Source organism: Eretmochelys imbricata, chromosome 1, assembly GCF_965152235.1.
Source record: "Eretmochelys imbricata isolate rEreImb1 chromosome 1, rEreImb1.hap1, whole genome shotgun sequence".
Lineage (NCBI taxonomy): Eukaryota > Metazoa > Chordata > Testudines > Cheloniidae > Eretmochelys > Eretmochelys imbricata.
The window spans coordinates 22,158,652-22,172,838 of record NC_135572.1 but is presented as its reverse complement, the minus strand read 5'-3'; the positions used below and the strand labels follow the sequence as shown (position 1 = coordinate 22,172,838).

The following is a 14,187-nucleotide window of genomic DNA, read 5'->3' as shown; positions in this document are numbered from 1 at the left end:
TAAAAGATTTAGTAGCGTTTCTTTGGGAAGGCCTGCATAACTCACTCAGGGTTTTGCCACAAAAAGTAATGTGGTCATTCCAAATTCATGCTATAAAGCTTTAGATCACATTGCACGTGTGAACGTATATCCATCTTTATATAACATAGTATATAAAACTAATAACCCTGTGGTCCCTTGGATTGGGAAGATGATAGACATGAGTGGATAAGATTTTCAAACCAGCCCAATGCCCCTTTAGACACCCAAGCTTTGTCTACGTTACAAGCTAGGGGTGTGATTCCAGTGCTTGCGTAGACACACTTGTGCCAGCTCTCATCAAGCTAGCATGAGTATAAATAGCAGTTTAGCCACAGCAACATGGGCAGCGGCAGTGAAGATGTGGGTTAGCTGTCCAGAGTACAAACCAACCCTTACCCCATGACTTGACACGGCTAAGCTATGCCTCCGTTGCCATTACTTGTGCTACTATTTACACTCATGCTAGCTTGTTGTGAGTGTGAATATGTATTTGGGAGTAAGGGAATCACGCCTCTAGCTCACAGTATAGATGTAGTCTCTAGTAAGGGTCCAACTTTCAAAAGCACCCAGTAGCTCATTGTGACGCTTACGGCCAGATGTTCAAATAAAGCTCAGCATATTAAGGTGTGAAGTTCTTCTGAAAATCTATCCAAGCGGCTCACAATGAAGTGCTGGGCACTTCTGGAAGCCTGGGCCTTCTTTAGGTTCTAAAATGGAACTGAGCTTTTTTTGAAAACCTGCCCACTTATTGTGAAATTTTGGCTGCAGTTGTGGGGGCTGAACACTCTGTGTAGCCATTTATCGTTTGCTTATCATCATTGTCTCTCCTGCTTGAACTGGGATTGCCACACCAAGGGCTTAAAATTGCATGTTTGTTTGTGACAATATAATATAGTTTTATAGAATATTATGTTATCACTTTGTGAACATTTCAGGTAAAATTTTTGAAAGTGCTGAAGAGATTCAAAGCCTAAATTGTGCTGGTTCATAGATTCATAGATACTAAGGTCAGAAGGGACCATTATGATTATCTAGTCTGACCTCCTGCACAAGGCAGGCCACAGAATCTCACCCACCCACTACTGCGAAAAGCCTCTCACCTATGTTTGAGCTATTGAAGTCCTCAAATCGTGGTTTAAAGACTTCAAGGAGCAGAGAATCCTCCAGCAAGTGACCTGTGCCCCATGCTACAGAGGAAGTCGAAAAGCCTCTAGGGCCTCTTCCAATCTGTCCTGGAGGAAAATTCCTTCCCGACCCCAAATATGGCCATCAGCTAAACCCTGAGCGTATGGGCAAGATTCACCAGCCAGATACCCAGGAAAGAATTCTCTGTAGTAACTCAGATCCCACCCCATCAACATCCCATCACAGGCCATTGGGCCTATTTACCATGAATAGTTAAAGATCAATTAATTGCCAAAATCATGTTATCCCATCATACCATCTCCCCCATAAACTTATAAAGTCTAATCTTAAAGCCAGATAGGTCTTTTGTCCCCACTGGTGATCAATGGGACTCAGTTCCTAAGTCACTTAGGTCCTTTAACCTTTTTTAACCAATAGTCAATGTTCCATATTTTATTTTATGATTCATACTGTGGGTCAAATTTGCCCTCAGATACGTTTGTGCATCTTTTTCAGAGGGTAGGCTCTCACCTGATATATTTTAGTACTCCGCTGTGGCTGTTTTTCTGAAATTGTGAGTGGCATCCTATAAAGGCACTTTTGATCCTTCATTGTTTGAATGAGGTGAGGCAGTGCAGCTGCTTATGAGTGCTCAGACTAGGGAAAAAAGAGAGGGTACCTTTTAACATAGTTCTGTTCCTTGCAAGCTACAGAGACCACTTTCATTATTCACAGTTTAATACTGTGGCTGGTTGATTAAACAGCACTTTATTATACCCTGTTTGTTTTTTGGCCTGCTCAGCTCCATAACTACAGATCAGCATCTTCTCAGAAAAGATCGCTTGGCTAGCAATGTCCTTTTCCTTCCCTGCCGTGCCACTCTTTAGCATGCTCATGTGAATGCAACTATAGAAAGGCCTAGTAATCAAATCTTTTACATCAAGTACCTAACGTTCGTTCTTCCTCCTGCATACACTTTGTTCCAAACAGGATAGACAGAGGCAGAGAGAGCTTTTATCTTTTTTGTTTCCTCCTTTGTGGGAAGTAGTATTGGGATTTGGCAGTCTAGACCATGAGCTCCATCTAGTGTATGTTGAGCTAATTAGCAAATTTCCAATATAAGAGGTTTAGCTACATCTTGTTCATTATTTCTGTGCTTGTAATGAATTCGAGGGTAGCTCTGCAATTCATTTTCAAATTTTTAATGGGTAAAAGCTTTTGTAGCCTTAGGCTATATTTTGCAGACATAGTCTCATTAACATCTTTATAATTCTCTTTCATGGATATATTGATAGTGTGCAATTAAGAAAAAGAGCGTTTGTTTTAAGGTGTGCACAATAATTGAACATATGATTTGAGTGTTCTGTATAAAGAGGATTTTAAATCACAATCAAACTTTCCACAAAGTATCCTCCTAGAATAGTTGATCGTATGGAATAATGAAGATATACTGTGCGATCCCAGGGCCTGATACTATGTAAATCTGATTTTATTTGGCCCTCATCACTATGCTGAGCCTGTAAGGGTGATCTTCATCATCTTTAATTAATTTAAACTCACAGTACCCCTGAGAGGGAGGGAAGTGCTATTATCCCCATTTTACACATGGAGACAAAGTGACTAGCCCAAGATCACACAAGAAGCCTGTGGCAGAGTGGGGAATTTAACCCAGGTCTCTAAAGTTCCAGGCTAGCTCCCTAATCACTGAACCATCTTTCCTCTCAGTTTTGTGGGTGCGATTCTCTGGACTTCCATGGGAACACCATGCAAACCATTCTAGCAAAATCAAGTTAGAGCCAGCAGGTATAGGAATCTTTTGTCCTTGATTACTTGTGTGAATTTGTAATAGATTATAGAAAGGGAGTAGGGCCAGCCTTTGTGGAGAGTTCACATATCCTGCTGGTCCCAGGCAAATGAATTTTGAGCAATTAAAGGGAGATCATCTTGAACATACCAAGATTGTGTTTTACATGCAGATAGTGCTTGTCATACAGAAGGATCCCAAATGCTTTGCAACTATTATATCCGGGGTTGGCAACCTTTCAGAAGCGGTATGCCGAGTCTTCATTTATTCACTCTAATTTAAGGTTTCGGGTGCCAGTAATACATTTTAATGTTTTTAGAAGGTCTCTTTCTATAAGTCTTTAATATATAACTAAACTATTGTCATATGCAAAGTAAATAAGGATTTTAAAATGTTAAGAAGCTTCATTTAAAATGCAGAGCCCCCAAGACCGGTGGCCAGGACCCGGGCAGCGTGAGTGCCACTGAAAATCAGCACGCGTGCTGCCTTTGGCACGTGTGCCATAGGTTGCCTACCCCTGTATTATATAATGTCATGTGTATAAATAAAGATGGAACTGCCATGGGATTTCAATAGTCAAAATGTAATTATCCAACCTGGAACTAGGCCAGGGCATGCTATTCTGCAGGGTGAGGACAGCTGAAGCTATATGATTGTTTATTGACCTGAAGTGGGAAGGGCCATAGTGTTACACTTCATCCATCCCGTCGATTGAAAGAGTGTAACCATCTTTCAGTAAGTAGGTGGATTTTTGGTTCCATGCTGTTTTCTCAGCATCTCTCTTTTTTTCTTTTGGATCTCTTATCTGTTCATGTTGTCTAAACATCTCTGTATGCTCTCTTTTCTGCTTTCTTTGGGGGAAAAAGTGTATTCTTCCCTCATGTTAGCTGGCGTGCAGAAAGTAACATGACGTGAAATCCCAGTGAAGACAGGACAGTTTGTAGTTTAACACAATTTAGCAGGTCGAGGTAAAGGCAATGGGGAAGCCTAGGGTTTAGCTTGATGTGCTAACTTGTGTTAAAACTGCAAACTGCCATGTCTTGACTAGGATTTTACCTTGTGTTATTTACCATGTCTTAGCTAACATCATAAACAAACCCCTTCAGCGTTGATGGTTGCTCTGTCACAGATTCCCATGGGTGTATATTCTGTGCACCAGGAGTCAAGTTCCTGCTACATAATGTATGCTTAAAGTTACATTCAAAAGGGAGTTTGAAATACCATGTGGTGTTCACAAAACAGAACCGGAATTCATAAGATGACACAGACATTCCCTCCAGCCTGTCACAGGGGATAATGGCACTTCCCTACCTCGCAGGCATGTTGTGAGGATAAATGCATTAAAGAGCGTGAGGGAGGGCCATGTAAGTATCTAAGGTAGATATGTTGTAGTTTTACAAGCAATCTTGTTACTGTCAGAAAGACCTAAACAAACTGAAAAAGTATAAAGAAGAAATATTGTTTCTCTAATCTGTTTCAGTGACTATCATTTTACTTGTATCATGAGCAGGTGAAAACTTTCAGGCAGGTGTGTGTGTGCTGACTTTACAATTTGGAAGACATCCGCTTCCCATTATGGCGTGTCGCTGAGTTTTGCACATGTTGAAAGATTCATGCAAATTGATGATCATTTCCAGCCTACTGATCTTTTAGTTTAATGATGCTGGCAAGCCTTGGATACATTTATTTAACGTTCACAAAATTTGCATGTGTTTAATAGCATTTTGCCATTGAGATTCAGGCTTAATCATGTAAGTCATATCTCAACTGGATCATTGTCACAGTTTCTTGGTTGCCCTTCCTGGTTCATCTGTCATGGGTTTCTAGTCTATTTAAATTTTCATGACACATTTGTTCCATTGCTCTGTATTATCTTGCCATCCTTGCTGTAGTTGCATTGGCTCTCCATGCATCTGAGGATCAGATTTAAATTATTGGTATTAGCTTTTACAGTACTTAAAACTTCAGTCCTCTTACATTTACATCGCTTAATTCAAATATGAAAGCAAATAAAACTCATGGTGGGAATATGTAGCTAGATCTCATCAGTAAGATCCTGTTCCAACCATGCTTGCTGCTTCTTTGGCCATATGAGACAAACAGAGCTCATGTAGCATAAGCAACACAAGTCACAAGTAGGGATTTTAGTCCTCACTGGCTTTAAAAAACTGCAATAAACATTTAAATGTTATTTAAATGTATATTATCTGGGACCATTGCCTGCAAAAGCAAATGTAAAATCAGGGTCTTTCCCAGTATGGCCTGTTCACAACTTCTGCACATCAGACACAACTCAGAAAAGTATCTTTGACATTCATATTTATTTTTAAATAGACTTAAATAATAGGCTGTAATGCTGCAGCAGTGGAATTTTTAAATTTGATTTCTGTGTGTTTCACAGCAACCTTGCTCAAAAGCACCTGTGAAACATATCACCATTGCTTTGGCATTTACTTGGCATGCAAGTAGTTGATTTGTTTGCTCAGCAGCATCGGATGGAAATTATTACCAAATTAGACTTAATGTATTTCCCCAGGCAATCATAAAGCAAGGCACCGCTGAGTCTCAAACATAGCTATTATAAATCCATTCCTCCGTACTCAAACCAAGCAAAGTTCATGCCGAACTGCACAAGCCACTTCCAGAGGTGACTGACATTAGCCATTGGCTGATGCAGGGTCCCAGACTTAATGTCAGCAGAGATTTAGCCAGTCCCCCTTTCCCAGTATTCTTAGTTGTATACCCCTCACAAGCACCCTTCCCTATCTGAAGATGAAAGAAAAATTATTTCATCTAAACATAACAACCCTGATTTATCAAATGACTGACTAAGTTTGGTCGGCATTTCCTTCAGAGAGGAATGGTGGCTCACTGAATGGGGCGCTAGCTTAGGACATGTGAAACCTGGTTTCAAGTCTGCCATAGACTTCAGAATACTTCAGGCAAGATGCATACCTTGCTGTGCCCCAGTTCCCCTTCTGCAGATTGGGGGTAATAGGAAAGTGCTATCTCACAAATGTATAGGGAAGGAAAATACATTAAAGATTCTGAGGTGCTCTGATACTGTGGTAAGGGCTGTCTGAGTACCTAAAGGCTGGTCTACACTGAAAACATAGCTATGTCTCTCAGGAGCATGGAGATGTAGCTATACTGACCTAACCCCTGGGGTAGACAGCGCTAGGTCAATGGAAGAATTCTTCCATTGACCTAGCTACTGCCTGTCAGGGAGCTGGATTACCTACAGCAAGAGCAGAACCTGACAGATAAACTCCATGTCCTGGGGTGAGCCTGTACTCCACATGTGAATATCTGTGGCCTTTGCAGACAGGAGTTGATTTTAAGAGGTGCCTACTTTCATGATCTTTTAAACTGGTCCTGTCTGCAAAGCTAACTGGCATTCTCTGTGATATATACCAGGATAGGTAGAACACCTTGGAGTACAATCTTTGCAAAGCCCCAAAGGGCCTGACCCCGATCCTGTTATACACAATCTCACCTTAAATGTATATGGTGTGGTGATGGTGGGGAGAGGGTGTTATACTGTAACATTTTACAGATGGAGGGCTAAATTCTCCTCTCACATACAGGGGTGAAATCCCACTCAGAGGGGATGTATGGGGTGCAGATTGTACAGAGGGTTCACTTCTGAAATGAAGCCATCTCTGAGGTAAAGCATGGCTATGGTTTACAGTGCAGAACAGATTGACAGTTTAGGACTAGAAACGAATGTACCTTTATTTGTTTGAAAATGAAGAGGAAATTTAAAGAGACATATTGTAATTATTTTAGTTGGGGTTTGGCCAAGAAACTGGGAATTAATGCCCCCTACTGCTGCAAAATGCTGTTGGATATAGCAAGAGGGCAGGAGGATTAGGGGAGCGAAACTCAGTGAGGCTCTCGTTATGACAGACTAGTAGACCAGAGGTCCCAACAGGTGCTTGGGGGGGCGGCGGTGGGTCAGGGTGGATAAATATCAATAAGTTTTTTATAAATCGTTTTTTTTTTTAAATTTATATCAGATTTCTTTTCAGTTAAATACAGGTATTTTAAACTATGTAAAATTAAATTTGAATTTGATAACCTATGTTGACATATAAACTTATTATGATCTATTCAAATCATTTTAATTAAATAAAAAGTAATGTGAAGCAAGTACACATTTTGTTGCTGAAGTTTTAAAGAAAATCCAAGTACTGAACTGCAGGAAGCCACTGGCCAGCACTTGGAACAAGAGTTTGTAGAAGTGCTCCACCTGTTTTTGGCAGCACGTGCAGAGAGAATGTTGTCTTAATTTTAGTTTATTCAGTTAGTTCAGATCAGTGACTAGTTCATTCAAATTTAGAAACAAACCAAGAGATGAAAAATCTCGAAAGCATGTTTTCCTTCTCCAATCTAGGAACAAAAATATGACCATAACTGATTTTAATAGTGTAACGTATTGAGGACGAGATCTACTAGTTCTAAAATCTTGAATGACATAGTCCAGAAATCAGTTCAATTCACGACCTACAACTAATAGTTCCTTTGTTTAATAAATAAAATGAATAAGTTAGCTTTAAATGCAAAACATGGTTTGATAAAGTGTTTTTTTCTTATGTATCCAGCACATTTAAGGTAGTTTTATTTAATCAGAACTAAATAAATAACATGTTGTTTTTGTGCGTTTTTAATGGAATTTGAATTTCCATGCAAATAGAGCTTGACACAAATAGCATGTAAAAATTAACCATTAGTAAATAAGAAATTCATCATTCACCATTTTCTAACATAATAAAAGTTACATTTATTTAGAATCTTAATTTTTAAGTTAAGATATGTAATTGCTTAAATAAATGTGTGTATGTTTTTAGTGTATCCACCTGGTTATCAAAACAAAGCACCAAATTTACTGTAAAGGCTACATGGTTACCAACAAATGAGATGCAGTTTCATTAGGAAAATAAAGTACAAATGAAAAACATGATTAAAATTAGTGATTTAAATTGAGGTTTAAATTCATGATGAGAATTGGTGATATAAATCACTTTGATATAAATCAGTCCATCCTGCTGGGTCTGGGGTGGAGGGGAGTGATCATCCTGTCCTTCCCTTATTGCTGAATGGGAGGGTGTATCCTCATGATATGGAAAGGCAGGGAGAGGGTCTAAGCAAGGAATGGGTTTGAGAACTCCTGCTCCATGTGAGTGGGAGGGGGATTTGGACTCCCAGATCACTGAGACCAACCAGAGGCTGTAGTTCTCCCCACCGTTGTCAGCACCACTTTGTGAAGCTGTAAATACTTTAGTCTCCATCAGAATTTTGAATTGCCTCCTCCACTGAAGTATGGCCATCTCATGCTGCTCCTTCCCCCTCACCCATGCAAACCCCAGAGACGTTAAAGAGGAATAAAGATGGATGCTACTACATCTCCCCCTTCCTTTTCTCTTCCCCCACCCACGCAGCAGTCTTTCTTTCCTGTTGTCTCTCTCTCCCAGCACCAGATATTTCTTCCATTTACTACTCCACAGCCAGCACCAGCTCTTCCAGTCTCAGCATCCTCTCTCCAGATGTGCAGCTTATCTCTCCTCCACCCCATGGGATGGATCTCCAAGGTAACATCCAAAATATCAGCTCCCCACCATCCAAGGCAGTTGTTCTTTTTGTAAAAGCAGCTGCTGCAAGGCTGGCTAGTATGTCCCCAGATGCAGTAGGTGCTGCAGTTGGAGGATTTAACATCTGCAAACACAGATGTAAGCTCCATCCGTGCAGTACTTAAGGGCCCTGTATATTAGGAGCCACATGGCAACTGTTGTCACAGGAGAGAAGCAGAACTGCTGCCTCAAAAGAGGGGAGTGTAGATACTTATCTACAGCCTAGAGCTGAGCTCACCAACCTCCTGCACATCTGAAGAGCTTCTGCTTGGGTGGAGAGATCAGGTGCTGGGTAGAGGAAGGAAAAGGATATGTCTGTCTTACTCCATAAGCCCTCTTCTAGATGGGTTAGGGGTGGTGGTTGTTGTGTTTATTTAGATGGAATAAAGGGATCCAAAAAGTCAAAGGTGTTAAACCACTCATTGTCCAGCCTTAGATAGTTTTAAACAAGGTTTGGGATACAACCTTGGGAGCTTTCTTAGCTCCATGGTGAATGCCATTAAAATCTGTATACAGAAAAGAAGGGAAAAAAGTGAAAGCATTTGAAAGGTAAAGTATTAAATAAGGCTTTCATTTTAGCTATATCCTGTTCCCTTTCCTTTAGCTGGAGAGAATTTTTGCAAGGAAAAAACCCCTTGTTTGAAGGGTACTAGATATGATAATTGCCCTTTTTGGGGAAAAGAGCAAAAGGTAGCTGAGATGGGTTAGTGCTGTTGTTAAAGTCTGATCCCATTACCTAAGAAGACAAACACACTAACGGGAGAGAGAAGAACAGCAAAGATAGAAAATGCAGCTTCTGTCTCTGGTGCTGACTCTCACTTGCAACCTCACTTCTGGAAAAACACAGGCACAACATGCCGTCTTATCAGCTACTCCACAATCTGGCAAGTTTGTGACAGTGGCAGGTCTTTTAATTGTCTTTCTAGTCATAGGTTTTCTGCAATGTAGCAAAATATGCAGTCTTGGCCAGCTAATCCAGGCAGAAGGAGAAAGGAGAGAGAGAGAAAAGAGAAGAAATTGGGTGGAGAAGATGCACTTGGTGTGAGAGGGCATGGTGACAAAAGTCTGACATCATAGGTGATATTTGGTATTTAGCCAGAAGAGGTGTCAGTGTCAGAGGGGTCGAGTATGGTCAGGATCAGGGTGACAAAAGCATGGGGTCCCAGGAGAAGGTGGGGGCAGCAGCCATGATGGTGAAGTTCACTCCAGTAGCCAATTTGTCTTCCACAGTCTTTCATTAAGAACGCCAGAAGGGAGTGGTGGGTGGAATAACCCCTTCCCTCAGTATTTTGTCCACTAATTCTATCTAATTTCCGACACATCAATTTCCATTAACCAATGTATAGTTCTACATTTTTCTTGTTACTCATGGGGGAATTCTGTGCGAAAAAAATAAAAATTCTGTGCACAATATTTTCAAAGTCTGGAAAATTCTGCATATATTTGTCAAAATAACACAATATAATTACACCAGTTTAAATTATTTTTGGTCATTTATTTTAAAATATACCCACACTTGCTTGACAAGTAACAATACAGACAACAAAAGAGATTGCGGAAATGTTTTTGTTTTTTTTTTGATAAATAGATTCCTTACTAGGTATATTAATACAGAACTCTGAGTAATCATTCATTTAAACTACAATACAGAACCATATTTCCCACACCCCCTCAGAAGCAGTGCAAAGATTTGGGGGAGTCAGAGGTAATGGAGGAGCTGAGAGAGAGGGAAGTAATTGCTGGGAAGGAGTCTGGGTGTGAACTTGGAGTGTTGTTGGGTATGGATGGGAAAAGTATGGAACAGGTTTTTTGAGGGGCCGGGGAGGGATTGTTAGGGAGCTTCCCCTATGCAGACCCTGGCTGAGCCATAGCCTCTCCCATTCAGTCAGGCACATCTGCCCCTGCACCTCCATGTCTGTCCTTGCATCCTCTGTTTACATGTGTCCCTCCACTCCCACTCAGACACCCACTTCCCCTATCCCACGTGGCCCTGCACCTCCTCTCCTGTCCCCATGTGTACCCCCACTCAGATCCCCCTATCCCTACGTGGCCCTGCACCCCCTTCCCCATCCTCTTGTAGCCCTGCACATCTCTCCCCTTCGTGGCCCTGCACCTCCATTCCCATTCAGCCCCTGCCCCAGTCTGTCCTTTCCCACCAGTTCTTATGAGCCCCTCACTGACCCCCCAGCAGCCCCACGCTGTCTGTCTCCCATAGCCTCTGTCTTCTGACCTGGCCCAACAGGCGCTCTGAAGAAGGTACTACAGGCTTTCTCTTCCGTAGCTGGCTGGGAGTTGCTGCTCTGGTCTATTGCCACAGCACCCTCTGATGGGCAAAAGGTGGAACTGCAGCAACTTTCCAGCCAAAGTTATTTTCTGTGCAAAAAATTTGTATTATGCGTGGCTCATTAATTATGCATATGTGCAGTCGCACAGATTTTACCCCAGGAGTATCTTGTTTACTAAGGATGATCTCAATACAGTCTTTGAGTTATATCAATAAGTCTGTGGTTTGATTTAGTCTTTCTGTCTTGCTTTTTTGCATGTTTTTCTATCAACATTTGTTGTTATAAGTTATTGTGACATTTTATAAACTTTCACTCACTTTTGCAGTTGAACTCACAATTAGGGTAAATTTCTAGGCCCAGTTATCACAACAGAGCAGCGCAGAATGAGAGAGTGTGGGTATAGAGGGCCGAATTCAAAGTTAAATTAGGACTTTTCTCAGCTTTTTATGACGTCGTTCATGCTCTTTAAAATGTGACCTGGTGGGTGAAGCACTGGACTTGAGACTCAGGAGACCTGGGTTCTAGTCCCAGCTCTGCCACTGGCCTGCTGGGTGACTTGGGCAAGTCACTTTGCCTCTCTGCCTCAGTTTCCTCATCTGGTCCTTACCTCCTTTGTAAAGTGCTTTGAGATCTATTAATGAAAAATGCTTTATAAGAGATAGGTATTGAAACCTGAACTAGTTTCACTAGGCACATTCACAGTGTGTGATACAAGAAAATAAATATTATTGTGCACCTTAGAAACTTGGTGGCACAACTTACCCAGCTTAACACTACACAAAACTATTTCAAGCAATGTTGATTTAGTTTGTAGAGAAGGTCACAAAAATTAAGGTGAAAGGTTTTTGCTGGAATGGGAATGTTTGCGAAGACTGTTCCGTTTTGCCAAATTTCCTCCAAAGTTCTGACGGGACGATACGCTCATGGCAGATTTCTGAACCCTGCCTGGTTTCCCACCACCTTGCCCAGCTGTTTCCTCAGGAGCCTACCTGGGGGGCTGCTGGGGAGCCTGGACTTCCATGGTCTGCAGCTCCAGGACAGATCATGGGGACTGCCTTTCAGGTGGGGAGCCAACGGTGTTCAGAGTCTAGGGCAGCCTGCCAGACAACATGCCCCCAGAGCCAGCCCTCCATCCTCTTTCATGATGAATTTCAAATGTGTTGGTTTTGTTCTGAATCAGAACCCAGCCAAATTCTGAAATAGTGAAATCCTCTGTGAAACAGAACTCCTTTCTGCCCCAGTTCTATTTGCTTGGATGGTTCTCACTTTTCCTGTGATCCACCAGATGGCAGCAGAGGGTTGTTGTTCTGCTCCAGATAGTACAAAATGACACAATTCATCTTCTGTTAATGGAATAAGTTACACTATTAAAACCAGTGTTGGCCATATTTTTATTTTAAAAATTAATTGAATGGAAGGTGTATAATATTTATGAAGCTTCTTTACAGCTATCGTTAGTCTCTTTAAGTAAACTATATGCCCAAAAACCATGTAATAAAAATCAGTGAATGCCATTCAAGAGGCTTTTGATATGTGATTCAGCTAGTGTCACTCCTGAAACTAGAAGCAAAAATTGAACAAAAGAGCAATAGAAATTCTTCTTTATTTCAAAGTACAGCATAGTTGAATTAAATTGTAATGCTAGAGATAAGGTAGGAAATGTTTATCACATCAGATTATGCCGATGTTTTCTTAATACATGATGTTTAATAGTGGAAACTGTTTCTCATATTATTCATTATATTTTTGTGAATTATCACTGAACAAAAAGCTCCCCTACTTTGCTTTGGGTGCCCAAAGAATATATGAAAATATTCTTCATTCAAACCATACATTCCTCAGTGTAATGAAATAAATGCTTCATATGGTGTAGCTCAAATAATTAGCTGTCAAATTAAACACATTAGCACCAGCCCTGCTATTATTAAGAATAATAACTATACATTAGCATCTAGGAGCCCCCACTGAAATCAAAGTCCCAGCAGATTCAAGGCTAAACATTTTAACCTTCATTTCTGGAATTCCTAATGTTTGTGTATAGGTGTGCTTGATTTCTCAACTTTAACATAAGTTTTTAACTAAAGTGGTGGTGGTGTTTTTTTTTTTTAACCATAGGGAATAAAAGAAAAAAAAATAGGATGTGTGAAGGATGGAAATGGAAACTGGCTGCGAAAAGGAACAAAGTATCACTTGTAGGTCTTTCAGCTTAAAACCACAAAGCAAAAACACTGACTGCACCTAGCTCCAGCCAGCAAGGGAGCTGTCATTGGGATGGAGTGCAGCTGGGAAATTGAGATAGGGATAGAAACCACAATGCACAGGAGAAGGATGGCCATGTCCTGTGGTGGGATCTGGAGCTGATTGGATGAGATGTTTTAGCAGGGAAGGTTAGAAGGAGTCACACCATTTCCTAAGCATACCATGGGCTTCCAACATGTTGTATGTAGAGTTATTGCTCGCCTCTTACAATGAGGGGCACAGGAGAGACAGGGAGGTGGAACTAGTACTGTAACTTGGAGGAAAATTGTATTAACTAGCTTCTGTAAACCTTGTTTCTTTGCCTCTTGTTCCTATTTTAGCACATGTCTGGAATGATAGGAGGTCAAAGATGGGTGGATCCTTCCCATTCCTGCACTATGAGGATCAAACAACTTAAATTTGGGAGAAGGGGCTAGCAGGAACATACTGTAGGATTTGCTAGTAGCCTGCCTGTGGCAGTGGTAAATACCTGATACTTGAATGCTCCTAATCCTGCACTGCACCTGGCCTGTTGTGCATTGCTAATCCTTGTAGGGGGGAGATAAATCCTTGCATTAATCAGCTTGTGCCTTACTTTTCCTTCTAGACTAACAGATTTATTTGGGCATAAGCTTTCATAGGTAAAAAACCCACTTCTTCTGATCCATCTGAAGAAGTGGGTTTTTTACCCACGAAAGCTTATGCCCAAATAAATCTGTTAGTCTTTAAGGTGCCACCGGACTCCTCGTTATTTTTGTGGATACAGACTAACACGGCTACCCCTCTAATACTTCTCCTCTGTGTATTGTCCTGCTGCCATTTTATGAGATTTTTCTTTTCCCTCTGAACAGTTTAAACACTTCTCCTCCTACACAGTTCCCTCTCACTTCTCCTCCTACACAGCTCCTACCTACCGTCTTTCCCACATCCATAACAGAAATAAAATATGCATTTTTTTAAAAACTGTAGTTCACTGTAATTCCTGCTCTGTGATTTGTTGCATATTGAACAAGGTAGAGTATAGATGTTTGGTGCTTATTTAAAACATAGTTATGCTTCCTTGTGCAGGAGATAGACTTGACCT

The 14,187-nt window shown here is 41.0% G+C and overlaps 1 protein-coding gene across 7 annotated transcripts in view; it reads left to right on the top strand.

Moving 5' to 3' along the window:
* DLG2 (discs large MAGUK scaffold protein 2) overlaps positions 1-14,187 on the top strand; it is a 1,498,860-nt gene that overhangs the window by 1,200,997 nt on the left and 283,676 nt on the right. The gene's annotated exons all lie outside the window — the stretch shown is intronic.